Source organism: Oreochromis niloticus, unplaced genomic scaffold (assembly GCF_001858045.2).
Source record: "Oreochromis niloticus isolate F11D_XX unplaced genomic scaffold, O_niloticus_UMD_NMBU tig00008037_pilon, whole genome shotgun sequence".
In the NCBI taxonomy this organism is placed as follows: Eukaryota; Metazoa; Chordata; class Actinopteri; order Cichliformes; family Cichlidae; genus Oreochromis; species Oreochromis niloticus.
Genome location: NW_020328922.1, coordinates 188115 through 196504, shown reverse-complemented (window position 1 = coordinate 196504; position 8390 = coordinate 188115).

The window sequence follows — 8390 nt, the reverse complement described above, 5'->3', positions numbered from 1 at the left end:
AGCTTTTTAGAGACTTTGACCACTGGCAGCAGCCTCAGAAGAGCCTCCTCTGAAGCAGAGTATTTCTGCAGGTTAAACTCATCCAGATCTTTTCTGATGACAGTAAGATGAAGACCAGAGCTGACCACTGAGCAGGAGACAGTTTATCTGTGGAGAGACGTCCTGATCTCAGGGACTGTTGGATCTCCTCCAGTAGAGAACGATCATTCAGTTCATTCAGACAGTGGAACAGATTGATGCTTTTCTCTGCAGACAGATTCTCACTGAGCTTCTTCTTGATGTACTTGACTGCTTCTTGATTGGTCTGTGCGCTACTTCCTGTCTGTGTCATCAGGCCTTGCAAACAAGTTTGATTAGTCTTCAGACCCAAGAGAAAACGAAGGAACAAGTCCAGGTGTCCATTGGGGCTCTGTAAGGCCTTGTCCACAGCACACTGGTGGAGAGATTGGAGTTTTGGTTTATCAAATAATTTAGACCACATGGACGTTGTTTGTTGTTCTTCCAGCAGATTGAGTCCAGAGTTGATGAAGGTCAGGTGGACATGAAGAGCAGCCAGAAACTCCTGAACACTGAGATGAACAAAGCAGAACACCTTGTTCTGGTACAGTTGTTTCTCCTCTTTAAAGATCTGTGTGAACACTCCTGAGTACACTGAGGCTGCTCTGATATCGATGTCACACTCTGTCAGGTCTGGTTCATAGAAGATCAGGTTTCCTTTCTGCAGCTGATCAAAAGCCAGTTTTCCCAGTGACTCAATCATCTTCCTGCTCTCTGGACTCCAGTGTGGATCTGTCTCAGCTCCTCCATCATATTTGATCTTCTTGACTTTGGCCTGAACCACCAGGAAGTGGATGTACATCTCAGTCAGGGTCTTGGGCAGCTGTCCTCCCTCTCTGGTTTCCAGCACATCCTCCAGAACTGTAGCAGTGATCCAGCAGAAGACTGGGATGTGGCACATGATGTGGAGGCTTCGAGCTTTCTTGATGTGGGAGATGATCCTGCTGGCCTGCTCCTCATCTCTGAATCTCTTCCTGAAGTACTCCTCCTTCTGTGGGTCAGTGAACCCTCTGACCTCTGTCACCATGTCGACACACTGAGGAGGGATCTGATTGGCTGCTGCAGGTCGTGTTGTTATCCAAAGGCGAGCAGAAGGGAGCAGGTTCCCTCTGATGAGGTTTGTCAGCAGCTCATCCAATGAGGTGGACTTTCTTGTTTCAGTCAGGATTTTAGTTTTGTTGAAGTCCAAATTAAGTCGACACTCATCCAGACCATCAAGTATGAACACAACCTGGAAGTCTTCAAGCCTGCCGATTCCTGATTGGTTAGTTTGATTAAAGAAGTGATGAACAAGTTCCACCAAGCTGAACTTTTCCTCTTTCAGCACACTCAGCTCTCTGAAAGTGAATGGAAATATGAACTGGATGTCCTGGTTGGCTTTGTCTTCAGCCCAGTCCAGGCTGTATTTCTGTGTTAAGACTGTTTTCCCAATGCCAGCCACTCCCTTTGTCAGCACTGTTCTGATTGGTTCGTCTCTTCCAGGTGAGACTTTAAAGATGTCTTCTTGTCTGATGGTTGTTTCTGCTCTGTCTGGTTTCCTGGATGCTGTTTCAATCTGTCTGACCTCATGTTCATCATTGACCTCTGCAGTCCCTCCCTCTGTGATGTGGAGCTCTGTGTAGATCTGATTCAGGAGGGTTGGGCTTCCTGCTTTAGCGATGCCCTCAAACACACACTGGAACTTCTTCTTCAGTTGGGCTTTAAGTTCACGTTTACAGAGTGAAGCAAATATTTCTGAAGGTAAGAAATTCAGAAACAAATATTACACAATAAATATCACAGCCTTTCAGTACCCTGAAAGGATGAATGTCTATTGGTCCATTTCTTGAGCTATTAGGAAAGATCAATATTCAGTCTTTAGAGAAATTCTCTTACTGCTCTGCAGATGGTCAGCCATCTCATGCTGCTTAAGTCTCCTCAAGAAGTGGAGTGTGATCTTCAGAAATGCTTCTCTGCAGCTCTTTCTTTCATCTTCATCCTCACCTCCAAACATCTCCTCATCCTCCATCTGGCTCTTTAAAGTTTCTGGGTGATCTGGACTCAGAAGCTTCTGGATCTTCTTCAGCTCGTTCTTCACAAACATGGTGATGTTGTCCTCCAGCCGCTGGAAAAGAAGACTATATGAATTACCCAGTGGTAAATGGACTGGTTCTTATATAGCTCTCTGTGATACTCTGTGCACACAAAGCATTTTATACAACATGCCTCATTCAACCAAGCACATTGTTCTGTGCTTAAATACTTTCTTTCACACTCTGATGGATGCATCAGAGGGCAGCTTGGGTTTAGTACGTTACCCAGTACATTTGCCAGCCAGGGTTTGATTCACAAAGCTTCTGACTAGTAGCTGACCTGCTCACCTCCTGAGCTACAGTCACCCCAATCTGACTGAAATCATGGAGCCCAAACTCTGATTTATGTTGGACACACTGACAATCCTCTGGTCCACAAAGTGCAGCACAGAGGTGACTGAAAAGAACAATGTAAACGTAGTACTACAAACCATAACCACAGAGTCCAGGTGTGTTTGATGTTGCTGTGCAGACTGACCAGTGGAAACCTCTGCTCTCTCCTGCTCCACTCTGTGGAGGAGTAATGAATAATTAGCTCATGTTATGTCTGTCCACACACAGGCACAAGCTAAAGGTCCATGAAGTGATGTTTGGATGGGTTCAGTCAATCAGATGACTGTCATGGTGAAGCTTTGCTAGTCCTGGTGATCCCACTGAGAATTAACAACTCAGTTTCCAGATGTCTGTAGTTTTCTGCTCAGTTTCTTTAGTCCCAACAGCTCTTACCATCTCCTGCATAAAGCTTTCCCTCCATGCTCAGATGCCCTGGAACAAGGTGCTCTCTTTATATCAGTGACTGGTTTAAAGGGACAACTTGCAGTGCTCGCCAAACTTTGTGTCAGCAAAAGTAGTTCTAATGTTTATTACACTTTTTACATTTTTACACACACAAATCAATGAACGCAAAAACATAAACTTTTCACATATTTTATTTCACAATGTTACAAAACTCAGTTCACAACTACACAGTCTGATTTACAAAATATTTATGACCACAGTTTGAGCCGATGTATGTCCCGAGTCTGTGGACTCAGTGGTTTTGTTTTGATTGTTATTGTCTTTTGTTACAATTTCATCCTGATTAAGATTTTCTAGTTCTGAGGTTTTGGTTTCTGTGTTCCCTCTGTACTGTGTTAGTATTGTGTCTCTGTGTTCACTTCCTGTTTTATTTTGACAGTGCCATGTCCTACGTTAGTGTGTCTACTTTTGCTTCCCCTTGTCTGGTTGTGTCCAATTAATCCAGCTGTGTCTCCCTCCCTTTTCTCATTCCCTGATTGTTTTTTTGTGTATATGAGCCCTTTGTTTTCTCCTGCTTGTTGCCGGGTCGTCTGTGTTATCTCCCCGTGTCTCCGTTTAAGGTTTCAGGTTAGTTTTTTAGTTTTTTCAGTAGAGGTTATCTTAGCTTCTGCACAGGCCATCTCCGCTGCACTTCACCGTTTCAATAAAGCTCACTCACTTCACAGCAGTGTCGGCATCTTGGCTCCTTTATTAAATTCAACATGGCTCGCCCCGCTAGCCGTGACATAAGACGTGAAAACAATATCCAAAAAACATGAGGGACAAACAGGGAATAGTTTGAAGGTGCAGGGCCAACAAACTGAGTCTAGCCATAAACTCAGAGTTGATTGAATAAGCATTTTGAATTGGCTGATCTGAGTTACTTCAATCAAGTCTATGTTCACTTTGAGTTAAGATTATACATGATTAATGTAAAAGAAAAAAGCCATCATCAGCAACTGATTCTGATTCAGCAGGTTTTCAAATCTAAACGGTACCCATCCCTAGCTGGCTGTAGTTAAACCTTTACTTAAAAAGCATCCCTAGACCAGCTGTCTTAGCTAATTATAGGCCAATCTCCAACCTGACAATCCTTGGAAGAGTAGTTGGGGGGAGACAATCAGAGGGGCAGTGTGATGATCTTAGGTTACAAACTACCGCAGTCAAGTCATTAAGGGAGACAGGATCAAACTGCTCTAAGACAGCTGAGCACACAGGAGAAAGACTCGGATCTGAGGCAGCAGTCGGCGAGACAAGAGCCCTAATAGATAGAACCTTGTTGTTAAAAATGCTAAAAAATCATCACAAATACTTGGTGAAGAAATGACTCCGACATTATCACGTGAACGAAGAAAACGACTGAGGACATTAAAAAGTACCTGAGGCCTGTGACTGTTTACTGACACTAAGTTTAAGACAAACTGTGTCTGCAGTTTTTACAGCTTCTTGGTGAGCAGAAAGACAGAAAGTCCTTAAAATCTGTAGAGAAACATACAATCTGTCCTTTTTCCATCTCCTTTCGGCGCGTCTACAGTCACGTCTAAGGGAGCGCGTATGTTCATCCAACCACAGCTCTGATAAATGCTTAGCGCGCAGAGTCCTGAACGGAGCAATAGAGTCCAAAATATCAGTGCAGGTAGAATGAAGAGTGTCCGAAAGGTCCTCAACACTTTAACAGCTGGAGTTCATTATTCCAGAGTCCATAAAGGCAGCAGAAAAAGCGGCGCTGTTAGAGCATTAAGCGCTCGCTTTTTACACGCTGAGGCGCACGGCTTACCTACCGAGCAGCGCAGCGTTACAGTGAACAACACAGGAAAATGATCGGAGATGCCCAACTCAGATATTTCAGTGATGCACACATCCAGCCCGTGGGAAAGCTCCAAGTCTAGTGTGTGACCTTTTTCATGCGTGGGACCAGTAACCCACTGGGTCAAGTTAAAAGAGTCAATAATATTTAAAAAGTCCTTGACCAGAAGTTTAGAGTCACAGCAGACATGGATGTTAAAATCACCAAGGCAGTATCATCAGAAGACATAGCACACCCAGCTGTTCATCTGTCCATGAAGCCAGGTAACACACACCAATGAGTTAAACTGCAGGAATGTCTTAAAGACATAAAGACCTGGATGACCGCTAACTTTCTGCTTCTTAATTCAGATCAAACTGAGGTTATTGTACTCAGCCCTGAAAATCTTAGAAATATGGTATCTAACCAGATTCTTACTCTGGATGGCATTACCTTGGCCTCCAGTAATGCTGTGAGGAACCTTGGAGTCATTTTTGACCAGGACATGTCCTTCAACGCACATATTAAACAAATATGTAAGACTGCTTTCTTCCATTTGTGCAACATCTCTAAAATTAGAAATATCCTGTCTCAGAGTGATGCTGAAAAACTAGTTCATGTATTTATTACTTCCAGGCTGGACTACTGTAATTCATTATTATCAGGAAGTCCTAAAAACTCACTGAAAAGCCTTCAGTTAATCCAAAATGCTGCAGCAAGAGTCCTGACAGGGACTAGAAAGAGAGAGCAGATTTCTCCTGTTTTGGCTTCCCTTCATTGACTTCCTGTTAAATCCAGAATTGAATTCAAAATCCTGCTCCTCACATACAAGGTCTTAAATAATCAGGCCCCATCTTATCTTAATGACCTTGTAGTACCATATCACCCTATTAGAGCACTTCGCTCTCACACTACAGGCCTACTTGTTGTTCCTAGAGTATTTAAAAGTAGAATGGGAGGCAGAGCCTTCAGTTTTCAGGCCCCTCATCTGTGGAACCAGCTTCCAGTTTGGATTCAGGAGACAGACACTATCTCTATCTCCAAAAGTTGAATCTGTTCATCTGGACGTAGCGTTTTTGTGGGAGAAACGTTTCGTCACTCATCCAAGTGACTTCTTCAGTCTCAGCTGACTGCAGGTTTCCCCAAACCTTATAAACAGTACATTTGCATAATGACTGAAACCAGCCCACTGAAGGAACAATGGGCTGTGAGGTCAGTTCCTTAATCATAATTATGCAATCTGAGACTGAAGAAGTTACTTGGATGAGTGACGAAACATTTCTCCCACAAAACGCTACGTCCAGATGAACAGATTCAACTTTTGGAGATTTACTTTCCTGGATGATTGAGAATGCATCAAGACGTTTTAACCCACTTTGGCAAGGACTGCCTAAAGCTTGTACGTCAGTATGAGCAAACAGCACGTAAGATGGCGGACTACAGGAACCACCTGAGATTCAGCCTCAGATGCCGACAAAACAGGATTACTCCTAAAAGTCTGCAAATGAGCTCTTCAGTTAAAGGCTTCCGGGCAACAAAAATCCTCCAGAAGGCACAGCATCAGTTGCTTAATGAACGGGTGAGGCAGACAAATTTTACCATCGACATGCTAAAATCTCAAGAGGAGCGGATCCGACGGAGACTGACTATGCTTTTAGATGAGAATACTCTTAAAAAGGTGTTTGACTTCACTGAGAAGGCTCGTCTAGTACAGCACAAGAAGTCTAAGACCAGGCAACAAAGGAAGTTTGACTTACTTTTTGTACGTCGGAAACCACCACAAAATACGGAGAGTGTCCTCAGTGGCCAGAAGAGACAAGGATGCGACACGGAGGATGTGGACAAGTGGGTGAAGAATTTGTCTGACAGACAGCTCACCCAAACAGAGAAAAACATCCTTGCTAAAGGGTTGAATTTTGCCGTCACATCAAGACAAATCCCTCTAGTGGAGCTGATCACAGCCACAGAAACAGCAATTCGTAACAACAATATTGCAGAAGTGGAAGCAGAGCAACTACGGACGAAAGTTTCGGCCTGTCTCAGCAATGCAAAGCCCCCAGCATCCAACATCACCATGGAGGAGAGGAAGGCACTCACTTCACTTAGTGATGACAACAACATTATCATCCTTCCGGCAGACAAGGGTAGGTGCACAGTATTGCTAAACCAGAAAGACTATCATGAGAAGATTTTGTCACTACTCAGTGATGAAAATACTTATGAGCCCCTGAAACGAGACCCAGGAAGTGGCTACAGGAAGAGGGTGATAGACGGTCTGAAGCAGTTAGAACAAGACAAGGCTATCGACCGGACCTCATACCACAGGCTGTACCCAGGGGAATCTACACCAAGTCTGTATGGTTTACCGAAAATACATAAACAGGGTGCACCTTTAAGACCAATTGTCTGCATGATCAACTCGGTCACTGTAGAATTATAGGGATTATTTTATATAACCATCATCTTTGTCATTGCATTAATTATCATTTCATCCAAGCATTTACTGAAGTTGCTGGCATTATGTTATAATTTATATTATAGGGGTTATCCTAATCAAATATTAACATGTTTATTACAGGTGCAGTTATAACTACTTTAAAATGATTGAGTTAAATATATATGTATCATAACTCATATGCTGAGTATATTGTTACAGTAAAATAGTAGCTGAGCAAAGGCCTGAATGTATTCAGCTTCTTGTGGTATTTGAGTTTGCTTAGTTACAGGTGACGGAAGGATGTCCAGTCCATGGTGACCTCAAAGGCCTTAGGTCACCTCAAAGGCCTTAGGTCATCACCATATTCGGAAGAGTATGCCACAAGGAGGAACCTCTGTGTTTTCATTTAATTCTTAAAATACATGAATGTTCTGTACATGCAAATTAGGTGCTTGTAAACGCAAGAAGGGGCGTTACAATACCCTGATGTTATAAAAGCAATCTAGAGTGTATTTTGGGTAGAGATGTACAACTGTTTGGCAGTTTGCACCTCTCAAATCAATTGTTTGAACGACCTTTTCTGGACTATCATTGTTTTACTCTCATCCTCAATTTCGAACCCGTAACATTTGGTGCATTGGCCGAGGTTGAGGGAGAAAAGTTGGAGAATGAGACTGAGAGGGTCCAAGGTGCTCAAACAGGCAGACACGAGTCAGTGGTCGAAGTGAGTGGACATAAGCCGGCTTATTCAAAGGTAAGGCACTACCTGTTGAATTATTTCCAAACAGTGCTGAATTGGTTCTGACAAAATTGAAAGTCTACTCACTGAAAATTACTGGTAAAGGTCTGTTTTGATTTTGGTGAAAATCTCATGAGAATTGAAGTTGAAGTAATGATAATATAAGGTTAAGTGACAGTACTGATTAAAGGAAATGCAGTTGGACTGCTAAGGAAAGAGAATTTAAAGTAGTTGGACTACTGAATTTAGGATATAGGTCATTTGAAATCTGTATATGGTCATACAGTTATAATTGAATATAAAGCTGGGCTTGGGCATCAATACAGTCGGTTTTGTGGTTTCATAGGATGTCTTTAAAATACAAGTAAATTTCTGTAGAACGGAACTGTGGGAAGTTCTAAGGAAGTGCATTTCTCGGAGGTGACGCTCCAAACTTCCTGGGGACGCTCGGGATTTTCCGTTGGACGGGATAGTCCGATTGGCGATCGTGGAGAACTTGGGAATCTCCAAAATAGCTACTGA